Consider the following 18,142-nt stretch of genomic DNA (forward strand, 5'->3'; position numbering starts at 1 on the left):
AAAATTGGGAGGCTGATTTCCAATAAGCCTTCAGTTTAAAATGGCTGTTAAACAGGTCAGGGACAGACTGCTCTCCAATAGGACAAAACAGGAAAGGATGTCATGAATGTCAACACAAGGAATTAGACATAAGACAGACTCCATCTGACTGTTAAACTTTAGCCTGGATCACCACTTTGTGAAGAGTGTGTAACACTGAATCCTCCAACACACCCAAGTATCATGATGGAAACAGGAAAGCAACTGGAAAAGAGGGGAAGAGGAATGTTTCTTGACAAAAGGTCTTGAGGATATCAGGAGGGTGTCACACCACACATTATAGAGCAAGACTCCCTGAAAATCCTCTCTAATTCCTCTTTCCCCCCAAATTCCAATCCTTCTGGCAAATTCCACTACTCCGATCATCTCTGAGTCCCTGTCCCCCCCACCCCAGGTCTCTCCTTCCTTCCTACTATCTCTCTCCCCCTTCCTCAGGTCACTCCCTCTCTTCCTCCTGGTGTCCCTCTAATTTTCTTTTTCTCCTTCCCAGCCTCTTTGTACTTCCTCCTCTCTTCTTCCCACCACCCCTCCCTCTTTTTCTCTACCCACCCCACACAAACACCTTTCCCACAGTAGGAAGGTGGGGAACTAAAAGCACTTGTGGTAGAATTTCTTTTTTCATTTTTAATCAGAAATCTCTAGCTTTATTGAATTTATTCAACAGTTAAATGAAAAGAAAACTGTTATTTACTTCTTTAATGAATATTTATTGACTGCTACTCACTGGCAGTCATGGTGGTAAGCTATTGATTTAGCTCACAGCAGTGAGCTAAATCAAGTCTCTGCCCTCAGGAGGTTTACAAGGTATTTGTTTTTTAATGACACAATATAATTTAGGCACACCAAAAGATGGTGGTGTCATGCTTTTTCTATAAATGATATAAACTTCCTCACAAGCCCACTGCTATGAGCTGAATTGTGTCCCTCCTCCAAATTCAGATGTTGAAGCCCTAACTCCCAATGTGATGGTGTTTGGAGATGGAGCCTTTGGGAGATGGTTGGGTTCAGATGAAATCATGAGAGTGGGCTCTCATGATGGGACTAGTGCCCTTGTTAAGAAGAGGGAGAGACACGAGAGCCCACTTTCTCTGCCATGTGAGGACATAGTGAGAAGGTAGCCATCTGCAATCCAGGAAGAGGATTCTCACCAGGAACCAAATCTGCTGGCACCTTGATCTTGGACTTCCAGCCTTCAGAACAGTGAGAAAATAAACTTGGGTTGTTTAAGCCACCCAGTCTGTGGTGTTCTGTTATGGCAGCCCCAAAGTCTAATATATCCCCACTTCCACTTTTTGAGGTGGTGGGATGGGATGGGATAAAGGGAAATACAAACTTACCAGTTAAGAATCAATCAGTTACTTTGGTTTAAACAGTCCCAGATAAATATGCAGTCAGTTGAAGTTCAAACTCCCTCTAAGACTTTTCTCTCCTCTCTTGTTCCTCCCTCCTCCCAAGATGGGGACTTACAGGTAGGGCAGAGATTGCATATCCTTGGGGGCAGCTGAAGGGGGTGGTTGACTCCAGGACTGGAGTCCTCAGAGGTGTCCCCTGCACCACCTGCTCATACCCTGCTGGAGACATTTGTCGTCAGATCTTTTGGCAAAGCTGGGGCTCTCGAGAGTCTTTTCCTCTTAACTGGCTCCACCTTATCCCAGGCTGGCTCTGTAAATCCTCTGAGTCTGTCTCCACCTCATCTTCCAGCAGCGCCTAAGAGAAGCCTGCACTGGGGTCCCACCCATTGCTACCACAGCCCAAGCAGGCTTCTGCTTTGTCCCTTCCTCAGGTCAAGTAGGAACTTCTGGATCCTTCCACATCACATAGAGGCCAAGGGATTCTTGGGACTCTGTATTTAACCCTGTCTATGTTTAAATGCTACCTTCAGCCATTTCTACCTTCACGGCTACCTTCAGCCGTTGCTGCTTGGGTGGTTCCATATTGGATATGGTGATTCTCTTAGAAGTCTTGAAGTTTTCCCAGTCTGTTTCTAGGGAAACTAGACCCACTGGAACTGGTGATCAGAACTGTATCTGCCTTCATCTATACTCCACATTTCCCTTTCCTATCACTCTATGACATCCTGGCCAGATTGCATCACTTTCTATTCACTTTTGATTATTCAAAAATGTATAAAACTTCAATTTCAAACTCTATGTAAATTCTGTCTCCTCGTAGTGCACGACTCCAGAGAAGGTATGAATTGGAATCTTGACTGCTTGGCATGAGATGGAGTTGGAGGGAATCCTGGCTGCAAAACACCCTCTCCTATCTGTCCCAGGCCGGGCTTCTGTCTCTCAAGTGTTGGAATCAGGAAGAAGGGGAAGGAAAGGGGCAGCCGTAGCCATCTCTCTGTTGGCTGCTCTGCTTCTCCAGTGAGCCCTGAGTGTGCATGTCAGTATCCAAAGTCCACCTCTCTGGGAGCACAGGTGAAAATTATCCAGAGGGATCTTCCCATTGGAAGGTTCAGCTCTAGCTGGACCTCTCCCACCCACGCCCTCAGTTATCTCAGTAATATAACCCAAGTCGTGGTGCATAGTCGTGGGAGGGGGGGGAGTTGTACAGCAGGGTGGCTCAAGAATATTTGCCTTCTGTATGTTCCCTTGTTCCAAGGAATTTCTCACACCCTGGCCATGCCACATAAGGGTGGGCAAGATCACTGTTCCACTGTCATCTCTTCCACATGGCCAGCCAGCTCTCCCTGGCTTCCATCTTTTCTGCTCTGGTAGGAATGGATAGCCCAGCAACTCTGCTATCCAAGCAGAGGTCACCAGGGGTAGACCCTAAAAGCCATTGTCTTGGAGCCTCTTTCTTCATTTGGCAATGGGAGTCAGGAGAAATCCCTCCCCAATACGAAGGGCAGGAATCACCTACTCCCCTCATCTTTTATAGACCAAGGACTGAGTATTAAGGGGCTGGGGGAGTAGGTGTGGACTGATGCCCAGTTCTTCAGACCCTTAGGAAAACTTTGGAGAAAGTGGCAGACCCCAGTTAGTGTTTTGAGCCCTGGACCCTTTTTGTCAAACACAGGGCAATAGAATAAGTCCCCCTTGCCATCCTGTCATTCTCACAATTGCACTTCCCCTATCATATTGGAATCCCTTTCTTCCTAATTCTTTGAAAACAGATAGAGGTGCTTCCCCAGATGGGTGAAATGAGTTCTAACCAGCAATCACTGAAATATGTCACGTGAAATTTCAGGGTCCCTTCTAAAGATCCTGTGATTCTATGAAAACAAGGAAAGAAAAAAAGCAAGTTACATTTATGAAACTAGGTAGATGATTAAAACTAATTCATTATCCTTATTTCTGAATGAATTAAAGCGTTTTTTAATCTAAAGTTTATATTTTATTGATCAAATACCTATTTTCAACAAGTTTCTACAATAATCGAACCATTCATTTTCCCTTTCTTATACTCCAACTTCTGTTCAACTCTATATTTTGATTATTATCTTTACTGAAAAACAGTTCCTATCAATGGATTTGCTACTTGTAATTTTAGATGTGTTTAATCTGAGCAGGATTTGGATTTTATAACTGTTCAATATGCAAAGCTCTGGTGATATCCAAGAATCTTTGCCCTGAAAGATTTTTGGATATGTGTGATTAGGTAGTCTACAACTTTAAAGAAAAGGAGAAAAAACAACTTGTTAGAATCTTTGCAGAAGCATCAATTTAATAGTAAAATGCTGCCTCCTTCTGGATAAATCGTGTTAGGCATGATAAGTTTGTAAAACTGCTTATTTTATACAAGTAAAACATTTTTTAAAGAATTATAATCCTACTTTTTTTCATTAAAAAATAAAATTAGAGGACTAGAGTAAGCCTTGAAAGATTACCTAGATTCTGCCTATGAGAGAGAGTATAAAACATCTAAATTATCTAACCTATAGCGCTGATTTAATTGTCTGACTTCCTTTCAAAGATCTCTAACAGTAACTGAGGAAGTAGGAGATAGCAGATAAAATTGCAGTTAGCATGGTTTCACTTTTATATGAGGCTACCTTACTTAACATGCAGTTGGCATCGTCATTTATTCATGCACACATATTCATCTGCGTGCCTGGAAAAATGTGTGTGTGTGTTAATAAATGCAATGAAATGCCTAGGTGTTCTAGTCTTAATTTTATGCCAGCAGTCATGTGTATTTTGGCAAGCCACTTAATCTCTCTGAGTCCCAGTTTCCTTATCTGTATACTGAGGATAATGGAACCATTGTTATCGACCTCAAAAATACTTTGTGAAGCTCACTGAAATCAACAAAGCACTGTGTGAGGTATTAACTTATTTATTATCATTAAGGTTTTAACTGGTCACATGCCAGAAGTGAAAGAATAGAACCAGAGTTGTGACCAACAAGAAGAAGAATGCTTAATGATGTCCTATTTATTGCATAAACACAGACAGCTAGTTTGGTTACACTCAATCAACTCTCTACTATCTGGAGTAAAAAGCTGAAGAGGAGGTTATAAATAACCTCAGACCACAATCATACAAAAGTCAAATTTACTTCAGTTCTCCAGGGGCAGTTTACCCCCACAGAGCCAAAAGAGCAGGTAGGTCTAACCAAGGTAGATCAAGGAACCAGCAGGTAGTTCAGGGACCAGAGTGAACCCTGTTTGCTCCACCTCATCCCTGAGCCAACATCTCCAACCCTACGTGGAGCCCCAGCCCAGGATGATCAAGGCTGACTGTGCCCTGGTTCTATTAAAGGGACTTTCATGATTCTCCAAAAATCCTTCAACCAAAGTAGTACTAACCAAAATCCAAAGCAGCTAAGAGACCAAAGGACACTCCAAATATTCTGATCCCTACTCAGCCTTTCACTAGTGGGCATTCTGTGCCTCAGTTTCGTCTATAAAATGGGTATAACAATAGTACCTATTTAATTAGGTTGTGAGTTTATGCAAGCAGAGCATTCAGAATAGCGTCTGGCACTTAAGCATTCAATATGTTAGCTGCTGCTACTACCACCACCATCATTATATCACACTAATTTGCTTGCACATGGCACTCATTTATGGGCAAATGATATGTCTCTCTCATAGCTCTTCAATTTTCTGAGACTGAAAATTGTTGATCCTTTAAACCCTTTGGCCATCATTATTTAGAATTTTGTTCCTACACTAGTTACCTCACAATACATGTAATACTTCTTTTTACTTATCAGTTACAAAGTAATAAATTATAACTACTGGTGCTATTTAATGACCTAGTAGCCAAACCAAGCAACAATTCTTTGTTTTGCAGCCATACAAGCAGATGCATCTGGAATAAGAGCTAGGACTTAGGCACATTTCAAGCTGTTAAACGTTTTTTATGGTCAGGAAATATTCCAATTCCATTTCACTCAAAGAGCAGAAGCAGCTATAATATCCCTAATTCAGAACTATCTGGTAAATCAGTCTAAGAAAAATACTAGAAGGCACCAAAACTGTTTTGATTGAGGACTAACTATGACATTTGGCCACTAGATGGCATTTAAATTATGTAGCAAGTTTCAGCTCATACGTGATCTATTTAAAATCCTAATTGGTTTGCGCCTGGCTCAAGCACTGGCTATTCATATATTTTGACACTGTGGGAACTCTCATGATTTGGCTGAATGGAGGCTAAGGAATATCTACAACAGGTCCTGCAGCTATGGACATAAAATCATAAAAACATTTTGAGTTATGAAAAAAGAGAAGTAATTTTAAATTTTTGCCTGAAATCTCCAGAACAGGGTTGTTTTTTTTTTTTTAAGTAAATTATTGAGGGTAAGATTGAGAGACTGGATAATTTACGTTTTTTCAATTCACTGGTTGTAACATGAAGTCTTAATAACCACAGAGCAGCATAATTCACAGGCAGCTTGTCTCAGCTGGCCACAGGTACCTCCAAGCCTGGCCTCTAATGTTCTACTGGGTCCAGCAGCTTAATCCTATCTGCCATTTCCTTTTCAATTAATTCCTAGGAAAGGCCAGCCATAGACCAGTGAAATATCCCAGAGGAGAAAGAAATAGAATCTAATCCTCATTGAATAAAAAGCCTGTTATAAAGAAAGGAGGACAGTCAGGTCAGTTATTTCTTCATCTCCCACAAGGATATTAGTAGAGAAACATTTTAAATTTCAACAATTAGACTTTAAGATAGCCATAAATATGAAATAAAATATGTACTAAAATAAACTACAGAATAAATGTGTGTATGTCCTTTCCATATTATAGAGGAAACACTTCTATTTGGGGAGATTTTGTATACAGACACCAAGGTAAGTGATGGTAGTAAGTGATGCTTTCTAGCTCTTTTCCTATGTTTCAGAAAGTGCCCTGCTGCATTTAAAGCCTTTGGTGCTAAATTCAAGTTGTCCACTAGATGGCCCTAATACATATGAGTTCCTTTAACCGGTGGAACATTTAATCCCATGATAAAATAAAGTACTGACATATTTAATTATATTTGTGATTGAAGAAGTCCTCTTCTAAGGGAAAACCATGCAGTGATCATCTACAAAGTTTAATAATGAATTATTGATTACCTAAAAGATAGAGAATTGAACATATGCTTTTTATCTCCTCTGTCAAACTCCCCTCAAAAGACAGAAAAGGAAAGTAAAAGTTATAAATCCACAAGGAAATAAAGAAAAATATAAACAGCAGACCAACTCACATTTTTAGGAAGCTGGCAACCCAATAGCTGAATGTGACTAACCTAGGAAAAAGCTGAAACCAAAGCACCAGCAGAGCAGAGAGCAGTGATTAGGAAGCCTATCCCATCCCAGGATTCTGGAGACTCAGAGATCAAAAGTGCCACTCCCCCTTGCCAGTGGAAAGGCAGGGGCCAGAAATAAATTGAAAATAGAATAATTTGGGGGGAAACCTACATACTGGTCTGCAAGACTTCCCAGCCCCTTTGCCCACTCATTTCCCGGAAAGCTTTCTGACCAGGCTGATTTACCCCCTCCAAAACTAGAAAGCCATAGATCCTCCTGTGCTCTAACAGAGGGCAAGGCTTCTAGATATTGGCTCACTCCCGCCTTAATCCTCCATGCATCAGACTTCCCCTTCCCACCAAAATCAGCTTTTTCCATCCTCACTCTTACGTACAAACAGACAGCCAAGGATCACCAAACATTTTAGGGAAATCTCCAACATAAGAGACACAGAGCAAGGCAAAAAGGAAAAAAAAAAAAAATGGAGAAACAGAGACAATGCAGATAACAGAAGAAAATTTCAAAGTAACTAATGTCCTCTGAAAAAGAAGAAAAACTGTTGGACCCATGACGCAAGAATAAAGTGCTACTTAAAAGTTTTAAAAAAAAAGAAAGAACCAATCAGAGAAAAAGAAAGCGCTTTTGAAAACTAACCCTACCCCTAATTAGGGTATAGTATAATAACCAGAATGAAAACTATTTCAAAAGAAAGGTTAGAAGAGAATTTTAAGGAAACTTCCCATAAAATAAACAAAAAACAAAAAAAGGGAAGAAGAATAGGAACATTAGGAGAAAAATCCAGGCTCCCCAACATTAGACTAATAGAAGTTCTGGAAAGAAATGAGAATAAAGCAAAGGGAAAAAATTATTGAATAAATAATAAAAGAACATTCCCTCAAACTTAAAGAAATGAGTTTCCAGATTGAAAGCATCTACTTAATACCCAGCTTACTGAATTAAAAAAAAAATAAGTTACATCACTGTACAATTTCAGAACATTTGGGATAAAGAAATGATCCTAAAAGCCTTGGAGAAAGGGGGTATAGTATAGTTATATGCATAGAACAGGTAACCAGAACATACTGGAGGGGCTTCCCTGGTGGTGCAGTTGTTAAGAAGCCACCTGCCAATGCAGGGGACACGGGTTCGAGCCCTGGTCCAGAAAGATCCCACATGCTGTGGAGCAACTAAGCCCATGCTGTACAACTACTGAGGCTGCGAGCCACAACTACGGAAGCCCGCGTGCCTAGAGCCCGTGCTACACAACAACAGAAGCCACCACACTAAGCCCGCGCACCACAACGAAGAGTAGTCCGCGCTCACCTCAACTAGAGAAAGCCCACGCGCAGCAATGAAGACCCAGCGCGGCCAAAAATAAATGATAATAAATAAAATAAATATTTTAAAAAATCTTATCTATAAAAAATAAATAAAAAATATAAAAAAGAACATACTGGAAACGAGAACTCAGGAAAGTAGCAAGGCTGGAGAGATTTCAGAGTCATCATACAAGTATGTGCAAGCTGAGGCAGGTGAGCAGGTGAAAGTTCTCAGGAAGAACACACACAGCCGCCTTCTAAGTCTTGGACCACAAAGCTGATGTAATAGCAGCTCACTGGGCAGTGGCCAGCCTATGCTTGCTACTAAAATGGGGCAGACCACGCTGAGTCATATTAGATCCTGAGGCAAAAGGGAAAATCAGTAATACTGATCCTGTCTACAGTGTTAACTAGTGTCTCCCAAAAATTTATGTCCACCGGAGCCTCAGAATGTGACCTTATTTGGAAATAGGGTCTTTGCAAATATAATTAGATTAAGATGAGATGAGATCATACTGGATTAGAGTGGGCTCTAAATCCAGTGACTTGTACACACAGGGAAGAAGGTCAGGGGGAGATGGAAGCACAGATTGGAGTGGTGCAGCTATAAGCCAAGAAAGTCCAAAGACTTCAGCAATCACCAGAAGCTAGGGGACAGGCATGAAGTTTCTCCCTGCAAGTGGCCAGCCTCCAGCACAGGAAGACAATATGTTTCTGTTAAGCCATCCAGTTTATGGTGCTTTGTTACAGTAGCCCTAGGAAACTGATATGGCTTTATTTAAAATTTTGACATTTTATTATGGATTGCTTGGCATTAATTTTGATTTCTTTAAATACTACATTAAAATATCTTGATAAATGAGTTTTTTGGGCCCCCCCCTTAAATTTTGCCCCTGAAATCCAGGCCCTGGGGCATGTTTTAACTAGTTTCATTGAATTGCTAACACATAGCTTTCTCAGTCAGTCATTTTGCAGAGACATATACTCTATATCCAAAGAACAAAGAGTAAAAGCAAGCAAGCATGATATTTTTTTTGGAATCTTTGAATTTTATTTTATTTATTTTTTTATACAGCAGGTTCTTATTAGTTATCTATTTTATACATATTTGTGTATATATGTCAATCCCAATCTCCCAATTCATCACACCCCCCCACCCTCCCCACCATTTTCCCCCCTTGGTGTCCGTACGTTTGTTCTGTACCTCTGTGTCTCTATTTGCGCCCTGCAAACCGGTTCATCTGTACCATTTTTCCTGGCTCCACATATCTGCGTTAATACATGATATTTGTTTTTCTCTTACTTCACTCTGTATGACAGAATCTAGATCCATCCACACCTCTACAAATGACCCAATTTCGTTCCTTTTTATGGCTGAGTAATATTCCATTGTATATATGTACCACATCTTCTTCATCCATTCGTCTGTGAATGGGCATTTAGGTTGCTTCCATGACCTGGCTATTATAAATAGTGCTGCAATGAACATTGGGGTGCATGTGTCTTTTTGAATTATGGTTTTCCCTGGGTATCTGGCCAGTAGTGGGATTGCTGGGTCATATGGTAATTTTATTTCTAGTTTTTTAAGGAACCTCCATACTGTTCTCCATAGTGGCTGTATCAACTAACATTCCCACCAACAGTGCAAGAGGGTTCCCTTTTCTCCATACCCTCTCCAACATTTGTTTTTTGTAGATCTTCTGAAGATGCCCATTCTAACTGGTGTGAGGTGATACCTCATTGTAGTTTTGATTTGCATTTCTCTAATAATTAGTGATGTTGAGCATCTTTTCATGTGCTTTTTGGACATCTGTATGTCTTCTTTGGAGAAATGTCTATTTAGGTCTTCTGCCCATTTTTGGATTGGATTGTTTGTTTTTTTAATATTGAGCTTCATGGACTGTTTATATATTTTGGAGATTAATCCTTTGTCCATTGATTCATTTGCAAATATTTTCTCCCATTCTGAGGGTTGTCTTCGTCTTATTTGTGGTTTCCTTTGCTGTGCAAAAGCTTTTAAGTTTCATTAGGTCCCATTTGTTTCTTTTTGTTTTTATTTCCATTACTCTAGGAGGTGGATCAAGAAAGATCTTCCTGTGATTTATGTCAAAAAGTGTTCTTCCTGTGTTTTCCTCTAAGATATTTATAGTGTCTGGCCTTACATTTAGGTCTCTAATCCATTTTGAGTTTATTTTTGTGTATGGTGTTAGGGAGGGTTCTAATTTCATTCTTTTACATGTAGCTGTCCAGTTTTCCCAGCACCACTTATTGAAGAGGCTGTCTTTTCTCCATTGTATATCCTTGCCTCCTTTGTCATAGATTAGTTGACCATATGTGTGTGGGTTTATCTCTGGGCTTTCTATCCTGTTCCATTGATTTATATTTCTGTTTTTGTGCCAGTACCGTATTGTCTTGATTACAGTAGCTTTGTAGTATAGTCTGAAGTCAGGGAGTCTGATTCCTCCAGCTCCATTTTTTTCCCTCAAGACTGCTTTGGCTATTCGGGGTCTTTTGTGTCTTCATACAAATTTTAAGATTTCTTGTTCTAGTTCTGTAAAAAAAAATGCCATTGGTAATTTGATAGGGATTGCATTGAATCTGTAAATTGCTTTGGGTAGTACAGTCAGTTTCACAATATTGATTCTTCCAATCCAAGAACATGGTATATCTCTCCATCTGTTTGTATCATCTTTAATTTCTTTCATTAGTGTCTTATAGTTTTCTGAATACAGGTCTTTTGTCTCCCTAGGTAGGTTTATTCCTAGGTATTTTATTCTTTTTGTTGCAATGGTAAATGGGAGTATTTCCTTAATTTCTCTTTCAGATTTTTCATCATTAGTGTATAGGAATGCAAGAGATTTCTGTGCATTAATTTTGTATCCTGCAACTTTAGCAAATTCATTGATTAGCTCTAGTAGTTTTCTGGTGGCATCTTTAGGATTCTCTGTGTATAGTATCATGTCATCTGCAAACAGTGACCGTTTTACATCTTCTTTTCCAGTTTCTATTCCTTTTATTTCTTTTTCTTCTCTGATTGCCATGGCTAGGATTTCCAAAACTATGTTGAATAATAGTGGTAAGAGTGGACATCCTTGTCTTGTTCCTGATCTTAGAGGAAATGCTTTCAGTTTTTCACCATTGAGAATGTTTGCTGTGGGTTTGTCATATATGGTCTTTATTATGTTCTGATAGGTTCCCTCTATGCCCACTTTCTGGAGAGTTTTTATCATAGATGGGTGTTGAATTTTGTCGAAAGCTTTTCTGCATCTATTGAGATGATCATATGTTTTTTCTTCTTCAGTTTGTTAATATGGTGTATCACATTGATTGATCTGCATATATTGAAGAATCCTTGCATCCCTGGGATAAATCCCACTTGATCATGCTGTATGATCCTTTTAATGTGTTGTTGGATTCTGTTTGCTAGTATTTTGTTGAGGATTTTTGCATCTATATTTATCAGTGATATTGGTCTGTAATTTTCTTTTTTTGTAATATCTTTGTCTGGTTTTGGTATCAGGGTGATGGTAGCCTCATAGAATCAGTTTGGGAGTGTTCCTTTCTCTGAAATTTTCTGGAAGGCTTTGAGAAGGATGGGTGTTAGCTCTTCTCTAAATGTTTTTTTTTATTGTTGTTGTTTTTTTGCGGTACGCGGGCCTCTCATGTTGTGGCCTCTCCCGTTGTGGAGCACAGGCTCCGGACACGCAGGCTCAGTGGCCATGGCTCACGGGCCTAGCCACTCCGCGCCATGTGGGATCTTCCCGGCCCGGGGCACGAACCCATGTCCCCTGCATTGGCAGGCGGACTCTCAACCACTGCGCCACCAGGGAAGCCCTTCTCTAAATGTTTGATAGAATTCACCTGTGAAGCCATCTGGTCCTAGACTTTTGTTTGTTGAAAGATTTTTAATCACAGTTTCAATTTCAGTGCTTGTGATTGGTCTGTTCATATTTTCTATTTCTTCCTGGTTCAGTCTTGGAAGGTTACACCTTCCTAGGAATTTGCCTGTTTCTTCCAGGTTGTCCATTTTATTGGCACAGAGTTGCTTGTAATAGTCTCTTAGGATGCTTTGTATTTCTGCTGTGTCTGTTGTAACTTCTCCTTTTTCATTTGTAATTTTATTGATTTGAGGCCTCTCTCTCTTTTTCTTGATGAATCTGGCTAATGGTTTATCAATTTTGTTTATCTTCTCAAAGAACCAGCTTTTAGTTTTATTGATCTTTGCTATTGTTTTCTTCATTTCTATTTCATTTATTTCTGCTCTGATCTTTATCATTTCTTTCCTTCTGCTAACTTTGGGGTTTTTTTGTTCTTCTTTCTCTAGTTCCTTTAGGTGTAAGGTTAGATTGTTTTTTTGAGATTTTTCTTGTTTCTTGAGATAGGATTGTATTGCTATAAACTTCCCTCTTAGAACTGCTTTTGCTGCATCCCATAGGTTTTGGATCATCATGTTTTTGTTGTCATTTGTCTCTAGGTATTTTTTTATTTCCTCTTTGATTTCTTCAGTGATCTCTTGGTTATTTAGTAACGTATTGTCTAGCCTCCATGTGTTCGTGTTTTTTATGTTTTTTTCCCTGCAATTGATTTCTTATCTCATAGCGTTGTGGTCAGAAAAGATGCTTGATATGATTTCAGTTTTCTTAAATTTACTGAGCCTTGATTTGTTACCCAATATGTGATCTATCCTGGAGAATGTTCCGTGTGCACTTGAGAAGAAAGTGTAATCTCTTGTTTTTGTAATCTCTTGTTTAGGACATTTTTTGACTGTCCTATAAATATCAATTAAATCTATCTGGTCTATTGTGTCATTTAAAGCTTGTGTTTCCTGATTAATTTTCTGTTTGGATGATCTGTCCATGGGTGTAATTGAGGTGTTAAAGTCTCTCACTATTATTCTGTTACTGTCGATTTCCTCTTTTATAGCTGTTAGCAGTTGCCTTATGTATTGAGGTGCTCCTATGTTGGGTGCATATATATTTATAATAGTTATATCTGCTTCTTGGATTGATCCCTTGATCATTATGTAGTGTCCTTCCTTGTCTCTTGTAACATTCTTTATTTTAAAGTCTATTTTATCTGATATGAGTATTCCTACTCCAGCTTTCTTTTGATTTCCATTTGCATGGACTATCTTTTTCCATCCCCTCACTTTCAGTCTGTATGTGTCCCTAGGTCTGAAATGGGTCTTTTGTGGACAGCATATATACGGGTCTTGTTTCTGTATCCATTCAGTGAGCTTGTGTCTTTTGGTTGGAGCATTGAATCCATTCACATTTAAGGTAATTATCGATATGTATGTTCCTATTACCATCTTCTTAATTGTTATGGGTTTGTTTTTGTAGGTCCTTTTCTTCTCTTATGTTTCCCACTTAGAGAAGTTCCTTTAGCATTCATTGTAGAGCTGGTTTGGTGGTGCTGAATTCTCTTAGCTTTTGCTTGTCTGTAAAGGCTTTGATTTCTCTGTCAAATCTGAATGAGATCCTTGCCGGGTAGAGTAATCTTGTTGTAGGTTCTTCCCTTTCACCACTTTAAATATATTGTGCCACTGCTTTCTGGCTTGTAGAGTTTCTGCTGAGAAATCAGCTGTTAACCTTATGGGAGTTCCTTTGTATGTTATTTGTCGTTTTTCCCTTGTTGCTTTTAATAATTGTTCTTTGTCTTTAATTTTTGTCAATTTGATTACTATGTGTCTTGGCATGTTTCTCCTTGGGTTTATCCTTCCTGGGACTCTCTGCGCTTCCTGGACTTGGGTGGCTGTTTCCTTTCCCACGTTAAGGAAGTTTTCGACTATAATCTCTTCAAATATTTTCTCAGGTCATTTCTCTCTCTCTTCTCCTTCTGAGACCCCTGTAATGCAAATGTTGTTGCATTTAATGTTGTCCCAGATGTCTCTTAGGCTCTCTTCAATTCTTTTCATTCTTTTTTCTTTATTCTGTTCCGCGGCAGTGAATTCCACCATTCTGTCTTCCAGGTCACTTATCCGTTCTTCTGCCTTAGTTATTCTGCTATTGATTCCCTCTAGTGTATTTTTCATTTCAGTTATTGTATTGTTCATTTCTGTTTGTTTGTTCTTTAATTCTTCTAGGTCTTTGTTAAACATTTCTTGCATCTTCTCAATCTTTGCCTCCATTCTTTTTCTGAGGTCCTGGATCATCTTCACTAGCATTATTGTGAATTCTTTTTCTGGAAGGTTGCCTATCACCACTTCATTTAGTTGTTTTTCTGGGGTTATGTTGTTCCTTCATCTGGTACAAAGTCTTCTGCCTTTTCATTTTGTCTATCTTTCTGTGAATGTGGTTTTCCTTCCACAGGCTGCAGAGTTGTGGTTCTTCTTGCGTCTGCTCAAGCAAGCATGGTTTTTAAATAAAAAGTTGATTTCTTCAACAAGGGATGATTACATGTTTTCCTCCCTCATTTCAGATATGCAGCCCATCTCTCAGGAGGGACATACAGATATTGGCAGCCGTGTTTAAAACCAGTAATCACAGTCTGATAATTCCATCTGCTTCCCCTGAGAAAGAAAAATAATTACATGGCAGTTTCAGTGGCCTTGGATCCCATGTAGGGAATTTTATTAATACATTGTATTCACTTTGAGAAAACATCTGAAGGAAAATTCTTTTAGAATTGAATGGGGGAGCGTTGGGTATTGGAGTAAGTGGCAGTTTTAGAACATGGCCCCAAGTCTTTTGACACTCCTTTCATGGAGAGGTGATGGTGGGTGGGGGCCCTATGGGCACACTTCTTTTTTTTTTTTTTAATTGAAGTATACTTGATTTACAATGTTGTGTTAATTTCTGCTATACAGCAAAATGACTTAGTTATACACATATATTCATTCTTATATTCTTTTCCATTATGGTTTATCTCAGGAGATTGGTTATAGTTCCCTGTGCTATACAGTAGGACCTTGTTGTCCATGCATTCTAAATGCAATAGTTTGCATCTACTAACCCCAGACTCCCAGTCCATACCCCCCACCCCCCTTTCCCTTGGCAACCACGTGCTGTATTTTAGATTCCACATATAAGTGATATCATATGATATTTGTTTTTCTCTTATTTCACTTAGTATGATAATCTCTAGTTGCCAAAAATATGGAATGCTTCACAAATTTGCATGTCATCCTTGGGCAGCGGCCATGCTAATCTTCTCTGTATTGTTCCAATTTTAGTGTATGTGCTGCCGAAGCGAGCACTGGGCACACTTCTTGAATCTGGGCAGGCTTATGACTCCTTCAACCAAGAGACTACAGTGGACACAATAGTGAGGCTGGGTCATAAAAGGTAATGCAGCATCAGCCTTACACACTAGAACACTCAAGCTTGGAGCCCTGAGCTGCCATGTAAAAGTCTAACTACCCTGAGAACATTAGCTGTAGAGAAGTCAAGCCACATAAAGAAGACAAGTGCAGTTACTTCTGTTGGCAGTCCCAGACCCTGAGGCAGCCCAGCCCAAGGGATGAGACCTGAAATCTGAAGGAGGAGAGGTCCACCATCCCTGCTGTGCCCAGTCTGATTCCTGACCCACAAAACCTGTGAACATAATCAAATGGTTGTTTCAAGTTGCTGAATTTGGGTCAATTTGTTATGCAGCAAAAGTAACTGCAAGAGAGTATGAGGGTCGAAGACATATCAATATGAATGGGTAGATTCATTATCCAAAAATCTTCCAGTCAACTGCAGAATGGAAGTTTACAATACTTTGGAATAAAAGTTTTTCCAAAATAATCTGGAATAATCTTTGTACTTGTTTTCTATTATAGCTTCAGAGCAGTGAAACGTATAAAGCCCATCCCTTGCTCATGCTTTCTGTTCAAATTGCTTCTTAATTGTGAAAACCTCTATGTTAGTCATAAGACAGAAGGATAAAGTCAGCCTTGCCACATTTCAAATTTTATCCCATGAATGCAGATGTGAGTGAACTGCATCCTCAAGCTTCCTAATAACAGAATGGATTAGCATAACTTCTCAGGTGATAATGCTATTTCATGTCTATATGTTTCACAGTTCTAGCAGTAAAAATGCTAATACTATTGCTGACATTTTAAAAACTAATATGATCCTTATTTTTGTTTGTATTTTAAAGCCACAAAAAATAAAACTAACCCCCAACAATGCTCATGCTTTTTTTTTTTTTGTCCTTAAAACACAGTATATGATAAGGATAATGATAAAGTCCTATAAATATATAAAATGCTCATTAGAATAAGCAAGCTTTGTGTTTCTACCATCCTGGAATCCAGGTTCTCAACTTATGGTAAGGTACAAGATATACAAGTTGAAGAATCACCACCCTGGAATGTAGAATTTAAAAAAAAATGTAGTGAGGTGGATGGACATAGAATCTGTCATACAGAGTGAAGTTAGTCAGAAAGAGAAAAACAAATACCATGTGCTAACACATATATATGGAATCTAAAAAAGCAGTACTGATGAACCTAGTGGCAAAGCAGGAATAAAGATGCAGACATAAAGAATGGACTTGACGGCACAGGGAGGAAAGGGGAAGCTGGGACAAAGTGAGAGTAGCACTGACATATATACACTACCAAAGGTAAAATGGATGGCTAGTGGGAAGCTGCTGCATAGCACAGGGAGATCAGCTCAGTGCTTTGTGACCACCTAGAGGGATGGGATAGGGAGGGTGGGAGGGAGGCTCAAGAGGGAAGGGATATGGGGATAATATGTATACATATAGCTGATTCACTTTGTTGTACTTTGTTGTACAACAGAAACTAACACAACACTGTAAAGCATCTATACTCCAATAAAGATGTGAACTGTATAAAAAACAAATAAATAAGATAAAATTCAGAAAAAGAAAGATGTGAAAAAAATGTAGAACAGTGCTTCTGTGAATTGTTGAATTCAAGGTAGACATATAGTATTACACAGATACTATGGGAATAATAGAATTTATCATTTTTCCTATTTTTACTATTCAGCTACCAAATGTCATTGAAATGAATAATTGTTTTTATTTTTCCTCCAACTCTATCGAGATATAATTGGCATATAATATTACATAAGTTTAAGTTGCACAATGTGATGACTTGATACAAATATATATTGCTAAATGTTTACCATAATAAGCGTAGATAACACATCCTTCACCTCACATACAGTAATTACCATTTATTGTTGTTGTTATTATGTTGAGAACATTTAAGATCTACTCTTACTGGGAAAACTGGATAAGCACATGCAGAAGAATTTGACCTTATCTAACACCAGTCAAAAAAATTAACTCAAAATGGATTAAAGACTTAAACATAAGACCTGAAACCCTAAAACCCCTAGAAGAAAACATAGCTGAAAAGTTCCTTGTCATTGGTCTTGGCAGCAATTTCCTGGATATGACACCAAAGGCACGAGCAACAAAAGCAAAAATCAATAGGTGGGACTACATCAAATTAAAAAGCTTTTGCACAGCAAAAGGAACAACCAACGAAATGAAAAAGCAACCTACAGAATGGAAGAAAATATTTGTAAACCATATATCTGGTAAGTGGTTCCAAAGTACTTAAAGAATTCATACAACTCAGCAAAAACAACAAAAAACCTTATTAAAAAGTAGGCAGAGAGGGCTTCCCTGGTGGCGCAGTTGTTGAGAGTCCGCCTGCCGATGCAGGGGACGTGGGTTCGTGCCCTGGTCCGGGAAGATCCCACATGCCGCGGAACGGCTGGGCCCGCGAGCCGTGGCCGCTGAGCCTGCGCGTCCGGAGCCTGTGCTCCGCAACGGGAGAGACCACAACAGTGAGAGGCCCGCGTACCGTAAAAAAAAAGTAGGCAGAGGAATTGAATAGAGTTTTCAAAAACAACATACACATGGTCAACAGGCACATGAAAAGGTGCTCCACACCACTAATCATCAGGGAAATGCAAATCAGAACCACAAGATATCACCTCATTCCTGTTAGAATGGCCATAGTTAAAAAGACAAGTGATAACAAGTGTCAGCAAAAGGTGTGAAGAAAAGGGAATCCTTTTGCACTGTTGGTGGGAATGCAAACTGGTGCAGCCACTATGGAAAACAGTATGGAGTTTCTTCAAACAATTAAAAAAATAGAACTACCGGGCTTCCCTGGTGGC

The 18,142-nt window shown here is 39.3% G+C and overlaps 1 non-coding gene across 1 annotated transcript; it reads right to left on the bottom strand.

Moving 5' to 3' along the window:
• Window positions 1-15,139: 15,139 nt before the first annotated feature.
• On the bottom strand, window positions 15,140-15,246 carry LOC115844919 (U6 spliceosomal RNA). The gene has a single exon (XR_004036259.1). It is a non-coding gene; the product is annotated as a U6 spliceosomal RNA (small nuclear RNA).
• Window positions 15,247-18,142: the final 2,896 nt, after the last annotated feature.

The sequence above is a fragment of the Globicephala melas genome, chromosome 4 (assembly GCF_963455315.2).
Source record: "Globicephala melas chromosome 4, mGloMel1.2, whole genome shotgun sequence".
Lineage (NCBI taxonomy): Eukaryota > Metazoa > Chordata > Mammalia > Artiodactyla > Delphinidae > Globicephala > Globicephala melas.